At 41.1% G+C, this 19580-nt stretch overlaps 1 protein-coding gene across 1 annotated transcript in view; it reads right to left on the minus strand.

Annotated features, from left to right (window-relative positions):
* The window catches only part of LOC307126529 (uncharacterized protein), a 1210917-nt gene that overhangs the window by 856314 nt on the left and 335023 nt on the right, over positions 1-19580 (minus strand). The gene's annotated exons all lie outside the window — the stretch shown is intronic.

Here is a 19580-nt window from a genome sequence, read left to right on the forward strand (position 1 = left end):
ATATAGACTACATATTCAGCTTGCAGCAGTTCTCATCTTAGCACACTCACACACACAGCAGTTCTCGAGTCAGGAACGGGCTGCAGCGGTTATCGGATCACTAGTACAGAACTGGGAACTGTTTCTTTTAGACATGTTCAATCTTTCGGACACATTCGATACTGAGAATGATGAGCATGCGTGATAGCATCGTCTGAACCGAACTGTTTCTCTCGGACAGCTGATGCTGTGCTGATAATATGAGCACAGGTGAACCGAGGACTTGTTTAGTTTAGGTTTATGTCTGTAAGTTTATGTCTTTGTTGTTTATGTCATTGTACGTTTATTTAATCCGTGTAAACATCCGCATTTGCACGACAGTGGCTGTATTGATTTGCAAAACGTAAATGTAAGAACTTATCCAAGATGATGACGATAATTATTATTATTATACTAAGTTATGATTACAAATGACTTTATATGAATGTGTTTTAATGTATTTTCATCCGCCAGGATGATAGAAATGACGTCATTACGTGAGGACGTAAAGGAACCGGTGAACCGTTTTTTTGAACCAGTTCATTGAAACGAACTGTCTGAAAGACTCAACTCAAGAAGGACAAATTTAATTAAAACTGCAATCTCACTATGACCACTAGCCACTAAGTGTCACTATGTGGTTGTATTACTGAGGTCAGCACAATCTTCCACTAGGAAAATTTCACATCCATGAAATTCTCCCGAAATGATTTGATGCTGGGTCCAACAGAGACCATTTTTGGAGGGGGTGCTTTTCACAGCAAGACAGTTTGCCAGGAAATGCACCCCCTCATAAATGACAGATCCATGAAATGCACCCCACTTAATTGCTTCAGTCCTATTACTATACTCTTGAAATTAATTCCAAGGGGACGCTATCTATTGTTGTCAGGACAATTGTTCTACCTAGTCGATAATGTGACACATTATGGCAAATATTAGCAGTACGCATGTTACAAGGTAGTGATCAGTGACATCATCATTTTGTGGTAGAATTTCTATATCGGTAGGATTGGTACCCATGTGATCAAATTAAATCTAGTGTGTGATTTAAGATGATGAGTGGGTCTAGTGACATTTTGTTCGACCCAAAATGAGTTTATTGACATTTACCAACAGGTCTAAGAGAAAATCTGAAAACCCTGGAGGTTTATAAACGGTAGCCAAAGCAGGAGATAGTAGGGACTTTGTTACTTATATTTGATCGTAACATTTAACAACAAGCTTGCTTGTTGTTAAAGGTGGACTAGACTCATTAAGACCAAAATTATGTGGTTTAAGCGAGGTTTCAGTGAGGCAAGTTACATCAAACCATTATCTGTGATGACTTCATTTACAACAACCGCCTTAGGTGTCAACGATCTAATGTATAGGATCCATCGCTTAAGAAATATTTTTTGTTTTTGTAACTTTTTGATTTTCTGGTTTAATCACAATCAGATTTTCAGAAGACCATCAACACAGAAGATCCTAGGTCACTCCCAGAAAAGATTCCAATTATTTACAAAGAGCAGCTTCTGTTTATTACACTATGATATTAACCATTCATTTAAAGCCACCTTAAAATAACCTTTCATGTCCTCTTGGTACGTCGGAAGTGGACACAGTGATCCCTGTCTTGATCAGGCTCCTGAAATCTTGCCTGAAACATGTTGCAAAATGGGTATTTATACACAAGGGGCGATTGGCAAACAAAACACCTGGTACAATCAGGAACTAATCAACTAGAAAATATACAAAGGACTACAAAACATGGTGGAAAACAGGAAATAACATAAAAGACCAGTGGAACAAAAGACATGACAGATCCCCCATCCACCCTTTAAGGAGAGGATTCCAGATGCTCCTCAACAAATAGACACGTAAGGCCAGGAGGTGGAATGGGTGAGGGATGGAGGGCCAAGTCAGTAAGGAGGATCAGAGCCAGGGCAGATAACAAAACCATTACTTGCAAACAAGACACAAATACTCCTTATCCAAAGGAGGCCTCTTCACACAGTAGTGGTGGTACCATCTTTGACAGCCATCACAGCAAACCTGAGAAAACCGGGATGTGTAGTGGTAATTATGTTTTGAATTATTGGGTATCTCTCAATATAGGTGATCTCTAAATTAACTGACTGGTAGTATTCTTACTATTAGTTACATTTTTGTAATTTCTTACACATAATGTGTTGTGAGTTAGAAAATTTTCATTGTTATCAGAAACCAAGTTATAATGGAAAGTAATCATACATTTCAATAGTAAATGAGTACAATATAAATCATGCCTTTATTAGTAGATGCTGATGATGCAGAAAATGTTTGTAATTACGATGGCAACCCTTAGAAATTCAAAAGGGAATACCACCATCTAAAAAAGGTGCTATATAGCACTAAAAGTGGTTCTTGGCTCGTAATCATAGGGGAACCACTTTTGGTGCTATGTAGCACCATATATTTAAAGTCGCTCTACTGCACCTTTGTGAACCAGTCAAATGGTGCTATGTAGAACCCATAAGAGGTGCCGTATTGCATTTTTTTTTATAAAAAAAAAATGGACAGTGGGCATAACAGGGGCATATAACAGGTTCTTTGTATGGCAGTGGTGTTATATACAGCGGGGAAAATAAGTATTTGACACATCAACATTTTTATGAGTAAGGGGATTTCTAAGTGGGCTATTGACACACAATTTCCAGCAGATGCAGCCATCAAGCCAAATATTGAATTCATACAAAGAAATCAGAACATTTAAGTATACAAGTTGAGTCATAATAAATAAAGTGAAATGACACATGGAATAAGTATTGAACACACTTTATTTAATACTTTGTAGAAAAGCCTTTGTTGGTGATTACAGCTTCTAGACGCCTCTTGTATGGAGAGACCAGTCATCTGCATTACTTAGGAGTGATTCTGGCCCATTCTTCCACACAAATGGTCTTTAAATCTTGAAGGTTCCTTGGGCCTCTTTTATGAACTTTGATCTTCAGTTCTCTCCATAGATTTTCTATGGGATTTAGGTCAGGGGATTGACTGGGCCATTCAAGCAACTTGATTTTCTTTCTTTGAAACCACTTCATTGTTTCCTTGGCCTTGTGTTTGGGTTCATTGTCTTGTCCACCCTCTTTTCATTTTCAGCTTTCTGGTAGATGGCAGCAGATTTTTATCCAGAATGTCTCGGTAAATTTCTCCATTCATCCTGTCTTCAATAATATGAAGTCTGCCAGTACCCCTTGCTGAAAAGCAGCCCCAAACCATGATGCTTCCACCCCCAAACTTAACAGTTGGTATGGTGTTCTTGGGGTGGTGGGCAGTGCCATTTCTTCTCCAAAAATGGTGTGTAGAATGACTGCCAAAAAGTTCAATTTTGCTTTCATCTGACCATACTATAGTCTCCCAATAATCCACAGGCTTCTCCAAATGCTCTTTCACAAACTTTAACCGAGCCTCAACATGCTTTTTGTTCAGCAATGGAGTCTTGCGTGGTGAGCGTGCATGGATGCCATGGCGGTTCCGTGCATTGCTTATAGTTTTCTTTGAAACAACTGTACCTGCTGATGCAAGGTCTTCCTGAAGTTCTGCCCGAGTGGTTCTTGGATCTTGGAGAACTCTCCTGATTATTCTTTGGACTCCTCGGACAGTGATCTTACGTGGAGCACCTGATCGTGGACGGATTATGGTGAACTGGTGCTCTTTCCATTTCCGGATAATGGCCCCCACAGTAGTGATGTTACGTATGACACTGAAGCTTCGATGCGCGTATCGCGCATGCGAGACCATTTCTAGTGAAGCTCCGTATCGGGGTGTGTATTGGTTTCCCAGAGTCACGTGATCGATGACAAATGAAGCCTCACTTTCTGTCCAATCACGTGCGCGTTTCACTTTGCGTGTCAGGAGGTTCGGAGTCCTTGTTGGCTCAGTCAGTCTGGTTGATGGGTTTGTGAGGAGAGTGCTGTACTTTGAAAGTTAATCAATACATTACATTTAGATAACCAACATTTATTTGTCACTATTTTTGTTGTTGTTGTTGTGTGTTTTTATTTTGGTAAAATCTTTGCACTTTTGTTGTTTTTTTAGGTAATTTGGTGTTGATATTTGGGGTTAGGGTGGGATTAGGGGATAGGGTGTTGGTGTTTGGTGAAGGGTTTGTATTTAGAGCAATGGCAACAGGCAAAAAAGAAAAGCTTCCCCTATCTGGGAATATTTTGAGTTTATAGCTTCCAATGTATGTATGCTTTTCTACTGTCTAAGAGGAGAAATATTTTTTTCCCTTAATAAAAATAATTAAAAACTTCTGTCATTCCTGCAGTTACACAAGCACTATCACTGCCAAGTGTCATTAGCACATTTAATGATCCTATCACACAACGTCCTCATTCACAATGTGTCAAGTCAACTTTATTTATATAGCGCTTTTAACAATGTAGATTGTTTCAAAGCAGCTTTACAGTGTTAAACAGGAAAATAATGCAGCATAATTTTATTCAGCTGTATAGCCATTCTGGAGAAAACGCTGATGTCATCAGTTCATTTCAATTATCATACAGTGACAGTGTGGGCTTTAGATCAATAATTCGATCAGTAATTTAGTTTAAATGGTTAATTTAGTTTAATAATTAGATTTTTTTCGATGTTTAGTTGTAAAATGTAGTGTCCCCAACTGAGCACGCCAAGCCAGAGGCAACAGTGGCAAGGAAACCAAAACCCCATCAGGTGACCTAATGGAGAAAAATAAACCTTGGGAGAAACCAGGCTCAGTCGGGGTGCCAGTTCTCCTCTGGCCAATTAACAAACAGCGTATTATTATTATTATTCTGGCAGCTTTACAGCTCAGAGGTCATAATAGATCAGAATATTCGAGGGACCGGGGGCAACATGCTGGAGACGGGTTTATTGAGGATGATGTTCATTATATAATTATTAAAGTGCAATATTCGAATGATCGGAGGCAACACGCTGGAGACGGGTTTATTGAGGATGACATATCGATTTAAGTATTATTTAATTGTAATATTCGAACAATCTGAGTCAACACACCGGAGACGGGTTTATTGAGATGCCGTGTCGATGAGGCAGTTGCAGGGGGAGTCTAATCACGGTCTCTGCAGACACTTCAGGGTCCTGTGTTGGTCTTCTCTGGGCGCAGGTCCACCATCTGAACTGGATACGGCCCGGATCCGGCTGACTGCAGTAAACCTCGGGATAAAACAGAGAGACTATCATTAGCGTAGATGCCATTCTTCTGATGATGTAACGAGTACATCGGGTGTTATGGGAAGTGTTCCCGGTTCCGGCTGACCTAGTTAATGCAGCCTAACAATCATTTAATTGAAAAAGTGTTTTATGTGTATGCCACAGTAAAGAGATGTGTTTTAGTCTAGATTTCTGTCTGCTTCCCGAACAATGTTAGGAAGACTGTTCCAGAGTTTCGGAGCTAAATAGGAAAAGGGTCGACCGCCTGCAGTTGATTTGGATATTCTAGGTATTATCAACTGGCCAGAATTTTGAGACCGCAGTTGACGTGATGGAGTATAATATGTTAAGAGCTCGCTCAAGTATCGTGGAGCTAAACCATTTAGTGCTTTGTAAGTAATAAGTAAGATTTTAAAATGTATGCGATGTTTAATAGGCAGCCAGTGCAGTGTTGACAGAACTGGGCTAATATGGTCATACTTCCTGGTTCTAGTAAGAACTTGAGCTGCTGCGTTTTGGACCTGCTGGAGTTTATTTATTAAGCGAGCAGGGCAACCACCCAGTAGAGCATTACAATAATCTAACCTTGAGGTCATGAACGCATGAACTAACTGTTCAGCATTTTGCATTGAGAGCATGTGCCGTAATTTAGATATATTTTTAAGATGGTAGAAAGCAGTTTTACAGATGCTAGAAACGTGGCTTTCAAACGAAAGATTGGTATCAAAGAGCACACCCAGGTTCCTCACTGAAGACGAGGACTTGACAGAACAGCCATCAAGTGTTAGACAGTATTCTAGGTTACTACTTGTGGAGCTTTTTTGTCCAATAATTAAAAATTCTGTTTTTTCTGAATTGAGTTGCAGGAAATTACCGGTCATCCAATGTTTTATATCAGCTATGCATTCCATTAATCTTGTGAATTGGTAAGTTTCTTCAGGGTGTGTAAGTGTGTGTGTGTGTGTGTGTGTGTGTGTGTGTGTGTGTGTGTGTGTGTGTGTGTGTGTGTGTGTGTGTGTGTGTGTGTGTGTGTGTGTGTGTGAGAGAGAGAGAGAGAGAGAGAGAGAGAGAAGGCCTATATTAGATCTTATTGAATCATATAAGCTCATATTATATTTTACTGTCACACTTTAATGAGTAAATTAATTTATTTAATGGACAAATTAAACTCAAACGTGTAAGGCTTTTATTTGTACACATAACATTGAAGCGATGGGAGTGTGTTGTGGTTGCTTCATCTGACAGCTTCTTCCACAGGCTTCTGGCTGCTTTATTTTAAATAAGCACCAGATGGCACTGTTCTCGACACTCTTGAAGCTTTGAATCTTTTCCTGGTACAGTCAGGGGAAAGCCTCACTGTTTCATGAGGCTTCATTTCCCCATCCCTACCCCACAGTGCTCACAGGAACATTCCGCATTCTGGAAATGCACCTATAACCATTCCCATCAAAATGCTTTTCAACGATAAGTTTACGAAGATCTTGAGATTGTTCTTTGCTTTTACCCACCATGAAGTCTTTCCTGTGTGCCTCCTGGGTAATGAGAAGCCTTTATAGGCCATCAATTAGGACTAAAGCAGCTGATATCAATAGTACTGATAGGGAGCAGGGTTTCCCTCTCAATACTGACAGATTTCAGGTGATCTCCTGGCTTTCTATGCCATTTTGCACCTTGTTACTTGTTATCTTCATGTGTTCAATACTTATTCCCTGTGTCATTTCACTTTATTTATTATGACTCAACTTGTATACTTAAATGTTCTGATTTCTTTGTATGAATTCAATATTTGGCTTGATGGCTATATCTGGTGGAAATTTTGTGTCAATAGCCCACTTAGAAATCCCCTTATTGATAAAAATGCAGATGTGTCAAATACTTAATTTCACAGCTGTAGCGCCTTAACCACCCCAAAGAACCACTGAAGATCTGGTGAAGAACCATAAAGGGGCTTAACAGGTTCTGTATATGCTAGCGGTGCTATAACACCCCAGTCATCCCATAGAATGGGTGAAGAACCCTTGAATCACCAAGATTTGGTGCTATACAGCTCTTAAAGTGGTTCCCTTACGATTTTACACTTTTAGTACTTTAATGCAACCTTTTTTTAAAGTGCAGGGGAACAGTCCTTTGAATTTTTTACATTTTTCAAAGTGAAGAATTTACCCAATGTTCTTCACCCTCCTCCTGCATCCCACAATAGCATGAGAAAAAATTTCTGTCTTTTCTCAGTCTAGAAGGCACCAAATTCAAAAATAATTTCACATTTCTACTACACAAAATACCCAGTTTAAATACAAAGCTTAATGCTAAATCACTGAAGTAACCCTTTAAGTGCCTTTCAAAAGACCCCAGGTTGCTTTACAAAAAATGAAACACTCAACTGATAGCACAGACAACAGAAAAGTAAAAATAGAGATAAAATCAATATACTAATGTAGGCTGAGTGGGTGTTAGGAGGAGTTAATTACCTGAGTAATGTGTTCGGCCTTCATGAAGCAAGCCAGGAACAGCTAAAGCTGCCGATCATGGAGTTTGCGAACCAATGTCTGGCTACCCTGTGTATGTAAAATAAATTATTTTGAAACTGATTTATTGCCAACATTGGATGTGCATGCACGTGCAGTCAATTTGCAGTAATACCAAGCACAGCTAACACCCACCTGGAAAACCATGACATACTCCTTGAGAATAGCCAGCACACCCATGTAGATGCTGAGCCGTAGGACTGTTGTCGCCTCCTCATGCCACAGCTTCTGACATACCCTCTTTTTTCTCTCACGGCCTTGTGGAGTCATGCCTGTGAAAGATGAATTAATTTAAGTGTAAAATACAATACATATTCCTCCTCATTAACTTCATAACAAGTATAAGTGCTAATTATTATAAGGGATTGGAACATCAAGTCTCATCACCTTTCCTGTTGAGTTCCTCCTGAACCACCTTGATACTGGCTCTTGCCGCCTGGTTGATGTGGTACTTTGTGTACATCAGTTCCAAAGGCTCCCTATACAGCTCCTTATCTGCAGTGGAGAGGTAGCCATACTAGAAGACTTTGTACGCAGGCATCATGCTGGTATCATATGCAGATAGCCAGTGATGAGGAACAAAGCGCCTCTGTGGGCTGGAGGCGGGGAGATTTAGAATCATAGCTATCTCCTTGAGGTACATCACCTGACCAAAGACAGAAAAAGATTTACAAAGAAACACTTAGACATTCTACACATTCCATACTTTTACCACAGTACAGTACAGTACAGTAGATTCAGCAGTCGGGGTCTAGACTAGAGTTGACAAATTCAGGTTATACCAAATTCACATAGGTGGAGTGTGCTACTGTGAGTGCTCAACAAAGGGGGGTAAAGCGCTATAGTGTCAAATGTGCTTGGCATTTTGTTTACCTGGTCTGGACTCCACTGATTGTCAACCTGGAGATCACTGAACAGCTTCTCCAAGTAGCTGTCAAAGGGCTCTGAGAACTTCTTTGCTGCATTGTGTATATGATGACAGGAGTCCCCATCAATATCGAGCAGGCTGGGACAGTATTGATGCATCCTGGTCTCGAGGCCAGTCTTGCTGCCCCTCATCACAGCACACGAGTCCATCAGCATACTCACAAGGTTATTCCACGGGATGTTGTTTTTCTCAAAGAACTCACAGAGCACCTTCTCTAAAGAAGCAGCATTCACCTTCACGATCTCCAAGGACCCCAAATGCTCCACTATCACCTTCATCAAGTCTGCATGATAGTAGCAAACAACCATGGTGAGGACCTTCAACATAAAAAGGTTTATTAGCCATGCAACATTTTACAGGGCATACACAGAAGCAAAAACAGAAGGACTTTGATGGCAATAGTTTATTATGAGACCAACCTTTTTGTTGTTGTTGGAGGTATACTCGTCTAAATATAACGAAAAGGGAAATCTCTTCATGTTTGCAAAGGTCCTCTCAGAGTAGGTCCGCCCTACACAAAGTCGGACAGATTTGTTACAGCACATGCATAATCTAATTGGTACAATATAAATCATACAACAGGAAATTCTGGCAATGCTGACGGATGCTAGATCTGTACGGTACATGAGTGAAACACACTCAAATAGACCTCTTCTATGCATATGCAATATGGTAATAGGGGTGCAATGTTTTCCCCGGAGAAGACAGGCCACACCTCTCTGCCACAGTACCATCTAGGATTAGACTCAAAAAAAAATTCAAAAGCTGTGTCTAACGGGACAGATGGAAGTTCCAGTTCAGTTCAGGGTTAATGAGGGAGCTCTCTCCTTACTACTTTTTGTTTGTTTTTTCTACCCCCCTTCTGTCACTATATACATACAGGATTGATACAAACAAGGAGGAAAATAAATATAATACTATACAAAGGGTATGGCTTCTTTGAATTTCATTAATTACAATATAAATGGAATTAATAACCCAATATGAAGGAAAACGATTTTTGGACAGTTAAAAAAAAATGGCAAAGCACAGTAATATTACTCCAGGAAACACACTTATCTGAGATGAAACATTTGAAACTAAAAAGAGAATGGGTAGACCAAGTGTAGGCTATAGTTCATAATTTGGAAAAAAAAAAAAAGAGGAGTGGCTATTCTGTTTAGTAAAGCGGTGTTCTATAATAATGAAAAAACCTTCCAAGACAAGGAGGGTCGGTATGTTATGGTGGTTGAAACAATTAGAGGCATAAAAATAACAATTGTAAACATTTGCGGTCCAAATGAAGATTGCCCTCTTTTATTTAAAAAAAAATAGCAGCAATGGCAGATAAAAGTGAAAGGATTTTGCTTATTGGAGGGGATTTTAACTGTATATTGAATGCTAATCTAGATAGATCACCTGTAATAGCAAAGCCTCCATCTAAAATGTCCAAGGAATTGTCAAACCTGATGAAAGAAATGGGTTTAGTGGATGTCTAGCAACATGCACACCCTAAGGAAAGAGATTTTTAAAGAGATTCATGTTTCAAACGCATGGGAGCTATTCAAGGATAGACTACTGTATATCAAAAGCAGACTTATATAAAGTAAGAGAATGCACAATTGAGCCAGTTACCATCTTGGATCACAACCCAGTTATCATGAAAATGAATATAAGGTTAGACAAACAGTTTAGATATTGGAGATTAAACGTTTCAATGTTAACAATTCCCCAAACTAAACAAGAAATACAAGATGTGTTGAAGGAATTTCTATTAATGATGATGGTAATGTCTCCCCTTCAATACTTTGGGAGGCAGGATAAGGTAATCTTATTACGGGGTAAGATTATATAAATTGGGTCTAGAATAAAGAAACAAAGAAACTCAGAACAATACAAATATGAAAATGAAATAAAGAGGCTAGAGAGGGAGCATAAAAAAGAAGATACACTTAGGGAGTTAAAAGAGATTAGATTTTTTTTTTTTTTATGAAATACTGATATATAAAGCAGAAGGAGCCCTTCTCATAAAAAGAAAATACTATGAAATGGGAAATAAAGCTAGCAGACTTATGGCTTTTCAACTCAGGAAAGATCAAGCTTGTTGCATAGTTCCTAAGATTAGACATCCTTTAACGGGAAGCATTAAAGGTCCCATGGCATGGCATTTTTCTATTATTTTATAATGTTTCCTGAGGTGTACTTATATTGTTAGTATGACTTTTACATCATAAAATGTCATAATTTAGAAATAAAAGGCATTTTGTCTATACTGCTGTTTGCCCTGTGGCTGACTGCCCTGCTTCAAGAGGCGTGTCTGCTGTGAGACTTCAGTAAAAACGCCCACTGTTGTGATTGGCTGACATCTTTGCATTTTAAATGAGCGGAGGGGGCGTGGTTTAACCAGGTCTACGAGGCAGGAGCAGGCACAAGCTGCTGCCAGAGAGACGGATGGACCTGAGTTCACTTCACATCAGTTCTCAGCATGTCTGAACTGTTGTAGTTACAGCATATCCTTCAGGTTATTAGTCTATTTCTAGTCGGAGGGACTGTCACTCATGTCAGAAAGTTAGTAACTTTAGTAAATTATGGATCAGCGCTGACTGGAGACGCGAACCGTTTAGAACGATTCAGTCCGATTTGGTGAACTGATTCGGTTCACTAAAAAGAACCGGTTCAAAAGAAAGATTGTTCGCGAACCGGACATCACTAATGTACCAGAGATGGAGCGATTGCTAACAAAGTTATTTATAGCAACTACTGAGTTATGAGAGCGCTGTCTGTCAGCGCGAGTTTATTGTGTTTGTATTTGAGAGTTCTGAATAAACACGAGTCCCAGTCACACCGAGTCCGTCTTCATCATTATTACCAACTTTGTAACACATGCAAAGTACCATTACAGCTGTCGAGATGAACGAGTTAAAAGTAAGTGTTGATAATAGCATTATTTTTAAAATAAAATAAAAGCGTCAGTGACGCGCGTTGAGTACACAGCGCAAACAAAGACACAACAGCAGTAATCGAATGTAATCCAGTTTATTGTGGGGATAGCTGGCTAGCCCGGATATGCTCACGCTTACCCCCCTTCTGCTTAATCTCACGCCGTGTTTGGTGCCTCCGCTGTGGGCCAGATGCAGTACTGGGGGTCGGGGATGTTGAAGGCCGAGCTTCGGCGTGTGTGAGGTTTATCTCTAAAGATGTTGAGCAGAAACGACTGTATGTAGTGCTGGGCGGTATGACCAAAAATGTATATCACGGTATTTTTCTAAATTATATCGGTTTCACGGTATATGACGGTATTTTTTTCCCCTATGCATGACCGGGTGTTAACCACATTTTCTACTGATTGAGAGAGTAAATACTGCAGTAGATTGACTGGAATGCCCTATTTTACTGTCATGACGGGTGAATATTGTAGAAAAACTCCACACTAGAGTTAATACAGGTTTGCAAAGCCCCACAAAATTATGCTATGGAGAGACAATAAAACATAGACCTGCAACACACTCATTACAGGCACATGAATATTAAAATATGACCACGGATAGAAAAAAAAAACAGAGTTGAGGGCACCTTAAGCATTTTAAAAATCTAACCCTATATAACAACAAACTGACAAAACGAGGGAGAAACGCGGATATTTGCAATACATTTAAGAGCACTCTCTGAACAAATGACATATCAGTTTAACAGAAAGAATAAAGCAGTTTCTTTTTTGCCCATTCTTCTTTGAATTGTCAGTTTATTTATTAACTTGCATCATTCATTGTCTTTTGTATAGCAGAATAATCCATCGTGTCATAGTGGTCGTGATCATATGGTTCAGTGTAGCCAAATCAGTGCACATTTAATTTGAAGAAGATGTGATGAAATATGTGCGCATACACGCTTCTGGTACTTGTTCAGAGCACTAGAGTATATGAAATATGTCCATTAAAAACTTAAACGCGCTCGCACCGGTCTATATATGTGCAATATGATCCATGAGGAGAACGCTGTTAATCTCATCACGGCGCTCCGCGCAGAAACTGCTCTCTCGCGCGCGCCGCGTGTAGTTTCTCCGCTATAATCAAGGGCTGAATCAGAAATAGCCCCCTATAACTTCAAATAGGGCATTATTTGGAGGGGACAGCGCTTTGTAGTGGTGTCCGAAACCATTGGATGTTATTGAGTGCACTCAGTCTATCCCACATCACACCGCAATAACGACTGTACAGCCGATGTACACACAACGGTTGTCCGACTTCACGCACTCGTTTTCATTCACTCCTTCAAATAATGTGATAACGTAGGGAATAGTGAACGAGGGTATAGGGGTTTCAGATTCGGATTCAGCCATAGGCTTTAGATGCGATCTCAGCTGTGTTCTGACTGCTCTCACCAGTACAGTGCAACAGTGAAATCGGTCCCCTCTCAAACAATGACGCGCTGCGCCGCGTTCCGAACGTTGTTTAGCGACATATACCGGTATTGCGGTATCATCAAAATTCATATCATAACAAAAATAAATACCGGTATTCGGTACGAACCGGTATACCGCCCAGCACTAACTGTATGCACATTTTAGAAACGATAGACGCGACGAGGACGCACAAAAACACTGACTCACAAGATAGAAAACACGAAAACAACGTTCTGTCTGGAGAGAGAGAAGCCGCAGCGTGTGCACGAATAATAAATAATTAGCTACACATCAGAAATCACTGATCACAGATCAGAAGGTACTGAAAAAAGACTTCTGTTTTCATTTGTACATCCAAACACTGAGAAACTGCCAGCATTCACTCGTTCACACAATGATCTCTCGAGCGTTTGCATGGGCGTGCCAGATTCTCTGGGTGGAGGAAAGGGAGGAAACCGTTCCTGCTTGGACGTCAAAACAGGAGACTTCAGGATTGGCTCGTCTGGCCTGTCATTTTCTCAAAGGCAGAGAAAGACAACCATAACTCGGTTTTACACCGATCAACATTTCTATCCACTTGGGGACAATATTCAGGCTAGGGGAACTCATATTAATGTTGAAAACCCTCATAAAATGAAAATTTCATGCCATGGGACCTTTAAGATCCATCCCAAAGCAATATCAGACGCTTTTGCTGAATATTATCAACAGTTATATAGTATCAGGGAAAGATACACAGGATCCAATAGCAAGTAAAATGGTGCTTAATTTAGCTCTCAGAACACACAGAGGAAGATCACTCAGGAAGTCCGAAGTAACAGAGGAGGACCAGGATTTCCAGGCAGGCAGAGGAACAGGCGGATGGAACGCAGGGCTGGAACGCAGGGATGCAAGGGGCAGATTGTGTGGCGGAGAATCCCAGAACAGAACTCCCAGGAGAAACACACACACACACACACACACACACACACACACACACACGCACGCGCACGCCCACCCACACACACACACACACACACACACACACACACACACACACACACAGCGAAGCCTGCAACGAAATGACAACACGTGAGAGTGAGTGAGGTGAATATATAGGGAGAGGTAATCAGGTGCAGCTGGATGTGATGATCAGAGTAGCAATCAGTAACCACGCCTCCAACACATCCACATAAACAGAGAGAGAATGAATCAATGAACCCATGAACTGTAACAGTACCCCTCCCCTCAGGAGCACCTCCTGGCGCTCCCAGGAGAACTTACCTGTTGGTTGTAATCATCGATAAGAAAGTGATCCAGTATGTCCCTGGCAGGAACCCAACTTCTCTCCTCCGGACCGTAACCCTCCCAGTCCACCAAATACTGAAATCCTCGTCCCCTCCATATCGAGTCCAGAATACGATTGACCGTATAGGTTGGTTCCCCATCTACAAGTCGCGGCGGTGGGGGAACCGGGGCAGGCGGATTAATATGAGAATGAAATACAGGTTTTTAATTTAGATACATGGAACACAGGGTGAATCCTCCCGTACGCTGGAGGTAGTTTGAGGCGGACTGCCACCGGACTAATGATCTTGGCAACAGGAAACGGGCCAATGAATTTGGGAACAAGCTTATTACACACGGAACGGAGAGGAATATTCTTGGATGAAAGCCACACCTTTTGACCAACGACGTAGACGGGAGGCTTAGACCGGTGGCGATCGGCTTGGGCCTTGGTGCGCGCTTCCACCTGGAGCAAAGTCTCATAGGCTCTGCTCCATGTGTGGCGACACCTCTGGACGAAGGTGTGAGCAGAGGGGACCCCGACTTTGGATTCCAGATTAGGAAAAATTGGTTGCTGGTAACCTAAATTACATTCAAACAAAGAGAGGCCCGTGGACGACACTGGTAACGAGTTATGTGCGTACTCAACCCATGAAATCTGTTGGCTCCAGGAGGAAGGATTCTTGGACACCAAACATCGTAACGTTCTCTCAAGATCCTGGTTGGCCCGCTCGGTTTGGCCATTGCTCTGGGGATGGAAACCCGAGGACAGACTACACTCGCTCCCAGTAACCTACAAAACTCTCTCCAGAATTTGGATATAAATTGGGGGCCCCTGTCGGAAACCACGTCTATCGGGAGGCCAGTATCCGAAAGACGTGATCTACGATAGCCACCGCTGTCTCCTTGGCAGAAGGTAATTTGGGCAAGGGAATGAAATGAGCCACCTTTGAGAACCGGTCCACGATGGTCAAAATGACCGTCTTGCCCTGGGAGGGCGGTAACAAAATCTAGCGCAATGTGGGACCAGGGTCTCGAAGGAACTGACAGCGGTTGGAGTAACCCATCTGGAGGACGATTGGAAGTCTTACCAGTGGCACAAACCGAACAGGCCAAAACAAAATCCCAAATGTCACGAGCCATACCAGGCCACCAGAATCGTTGTTTAACCAAAAATTGTCCGATTGACTCATGGATGACAAGTCATGTTGCAACAATGACCCCATCGTACAACGTCGGGCCGTAGACTCTCGGGCAAGAATAATCGACTCTGTGGTCCGCCGGGCGTAGGCGTTACCCCTTCTAAGGCCGATTTGACCTTCGATTCGATCTCCCATGCGAGTGTGGAGACAATGAGTTTCTCAGGTAAAATGCACTCGGGAGTAGATGGACGTTTGGAGCGGTCAAAAACACGAGATAAAGCATCGGGCTTGATGTTTTTAGAGCCCGGGCGGTATGAGAGAGAAAAATCAAAACGACTGAAAAAAAAGGGACCACCGAGCCTGCCTAGAATTGAGTCTTTTAGCAGATCTGATGTATTCCAAATTCTTATGATCGGTCCAAACAAAAAAAGGTACCCCCGACCCTTCTAGCCAATGACGCCACTCCTCCAACGCCAGTTTGACTGCAACAACTCTCTGTTCCCAATATCGTAATTGCGTTCGGTGGGTGACATAAGATGGGGAAAAAAACGTGCACGGATGCATCTTGTCATCCAAGGAAGAGCACTGGGAAAGAACCGCACCTACCCCCATCTCTGACGCATCGACCTACACCACGAACTTTAGTTTGGAAAATGCAGCTTCGGCTGCACCAGACCACCTGAACGCAGTTCTGGAAGAGGTCAACGTCGTCAGAGGCGCAGCTAGTTGGCTGAAATTACGAATAAAACATTGGTAAAAATTGGCGAATCCCAGAAACCTCTGTAGGGCCTTACAGGAATCTGGACTTGGCCAATCTACCACAGCCTTAACCTTGTCGGGATCCATGTGCATTCCCTCTGATGAGACGATATACCCAAGGAAAGGAACAGACTGTGCGTGAAATGCGCATTTCTCCAACTTGACAAAAAGCCCATTCACTAGCAACCCATGGAGCACTCGTCTGACGTGCTGAACATGTTCCTGGAGAAAAGAAGAAAAAAATCAATATGTCCTCCAGGTAAAAATAAATTAACTGATCAACCATATCTCTCAGCACGTCATTGACGAGGGCATGGAAGACCCCAGGAGAGTTGGACAGCCCAAAGGGCATGACCAAATATTCAAAATGGCGCCTGGGGGTATTAAACGCAGTCTTCCATTCATCCCCCTCCCTTATACGGACCAAATGACAAGCATTACGTAAGTCCAATTTCGTGAATACGGATGCTCCCTGCAACCTCTCAAAGGCCGAAGACATCAACGGCAAAGGATAGGTATTCTTTACAGTGATGTTATTCAGCCCTCAGTAATCGATGCCAGGTCGCAGAGACCCATCCTTCTTACCCACAAAAAAGAAACCCACCCCCGCTGGAGAAGAGGAAGGGCGGATGAACTTAGAAGCCAGTAAATCAGAAATATATTTCTTCATGGGCTCCCTTTCAGGAACCGAAAGTGAGTATAACTTGCCCTTAGGCAGAGACGTACCTGGCTGTAACTCTATCGCACAGTCATAGGGACGATGAGGAGGCAGAGAAGCAGCCCGGGACTTAATGAATACTTCCTTCAGGTCAAGGTACTCCGGTGGCACATTAGACAAGTTCACCGACTCATCCTGCAACCCAGAACTAGACACAGACGTACAAGCAGACACAAGACAAGAGGCATAACACTGACTGCTCCAGTCGACCCTGGGGTTATGCTTGACCAGCTTCCGGGCCACCTCGCGACCCACCACTGTGCAGTCGAAGACCCGCCTCATCTCGTCAGAGAGTGCCTGGAACGAGGAACAGCACTGATGGTTATTCTCCCACACCGCCGTTCCCCAACGAGCAGCACGCCCTGACAGTACACGCGCCTGCAAAGAACAGACAACACTTGAGAGTGAGTGAGGTGAATATATAGGGAGAGGTAATCAGGTGCAGCTGGATGTGATGATCAGAGTAGCAATCAGTAACCATGCCACCAACACAACCACACAAACAGAGAGAGAATGAATCAATGAACCGTGACATATAGAGGTCAAAACCAGGAATCTAAGAAAGATAAAATTGTCAAATTTTTAAAACCTCTTAATTTGACAAAATTATCCATGGAGGAAGCATGTAAATTAACAGATCCAATAACAGAAGATGAAATTAAAGAAATAATTAGTAATCTAAATAATAAGGCATGGTGGTCCGAAGCCATAATTTCAGTATCGCATAAAGAAGATAAAGACCCCATACAATGTACTAGTGTAGGAATTGTGGGCGCAGACACAAATGAATCATCCAGATGATTTGTTCAAACATAATTCCAAACAAAAACCAACATTCCAGGGCCCAGATTATAACAGTGGACAAAGGTTTGCTACATTTTGATTGAATCTTGGTGGACTAACACAAACAAACTTTCTAATTCAGTCACTTTGGTTTTAAATCATATCATCAACTGGATTAAAACAATCTATAATACACCAGTATCATCTGTCATAACTAATGGTATTATATCAAATCAGTTTCTTTAAAAAGAGGTACTCGTCAAGGCTGCCCACTTTCACCGCAATTTTTTGAACTCTTCATTGAACCCCTAGCAGCTGCAATACGACAATCACACAACATATCTAGAATCCAATCAAAACTTCAACATCATAAAATAAGTTTATATGCAGACGACATAGTTTTATTTATTACAAATCCATCTTCCTTACTTGTCAGCCCATTGTCTGATATGTGATTTTAGCGAAGTATCAGGATATTCCATTAACTGCTCAAAATCTTCAAAATAGATTCTACCTATTACCAAATCTAATTGGGATGCTGAGCTAGAGACTTACCCTTTCAAATGTATAGTTAAAACATAGTTGTTGATGGAAAACAAAAGTAATATCAAAAGAATGTGGAAAGTCTTAAGGGAGGTTATGGGCAGTAAAGTGAAGCATTGTCAGCCATTACATTTAATTAATGAACAGAACGTCGAGATAAGTGGTGAAAAAATGGCTGATGAATTTAATTCTTTTTTTGTAAATGTTGGTCCAAATCTTGCCAAAACTATACCATTACCTAATGAAAACAAAAGTTGGACAGGTGAAAGCAGAGTCATGCAATCCCTTTTTATAAATAAAGTTAGTGAGAGTGAAATTATTTCCACTGTCTCTAATAGGGATGCCACAATTCTCAATATAATATTGAACCGTTCGGTAAGGCATTCACGGTTCATTACGCGCTTGTGAATTGCGTTTTTTTCGGTTTCGCATTTAATTAATTATTTTTCTACAAATTCTATAATTTGCCTCCATCCCAATATACTGAACCACGCGACATACATTCCATCACAGGTTAGTGGTAGAGTTATACTGACGGAACACTATAGTTATTCACAATCACGAAAGTTCATTATTTGCATGCGTTTTAAAGCCTTGCCGGTTTCATTCGCGTGAGCGGTTTTAACATGCGCTTTTCAGAGCGCGCGCACTAAAAGCCTGTCAAACACGTGAATACTGAACTAAGTAGTCGTCTTACTGCGTTAATACTATCAAATACACACAAGGTTAACATAAACACAGTCGGTTATGTCTAAAGTGAAAGTAAAATCGCAATCGTGTCTGTATATTAGATGTGTTGTATCTTAAACTGACAGCAGCGCAGCCAGTGAACACGCGGTCCTTAAAGGAACAGTTCACCTATAAAATGATGTCTCACTCTAATATTGTTTCAAACCTGTATTCATTTCTCGATGACAGAATTTTCAGTTTTGAGTGAAATATCCCTTTAATGTTAATACAACAACAAGAGACAAAGAGAAAATCACTCACTGCTCTTGACTGAAAAACTAATACAGTAGCTAAGAATCAGTGTATATTTTATAGTGAAGTCTATGTAGTGTTTTATTTTTACATTCATTTATTCAATTTCATATTTAAATGCTGCTGTACAGCTCTGAGCTGCCAGTGTAAATCTTTATATATATTTATTTTATATTATCCAATACACTAGGAATGTGTACAAGGGTTTTTTTTAAGTAAAGTTTTAAGTTTAAGTAAGGTTTTTCAATTATTTTAAGTAAAATAAAGAAAGAGTATTGCAATAAAAAAATAGACTTTTTTCTCTTTAACTTCTTGCGGTTCCTGTCGCCTAAGAATAGAATAACAAAAAATTGATGTG

The sequence above is a fragment of the Gobio gobio genome, assembly GCF_949357685.1.
Source record: "Gobio gobio genome assembly, chromosome: 5".
Taxonomy (NCBI): Eukaryota; Metazoa; Chordata; class Actinopteri; order Cypriniformes; family Gobionidae; genus Gobio; species Gobio gobio.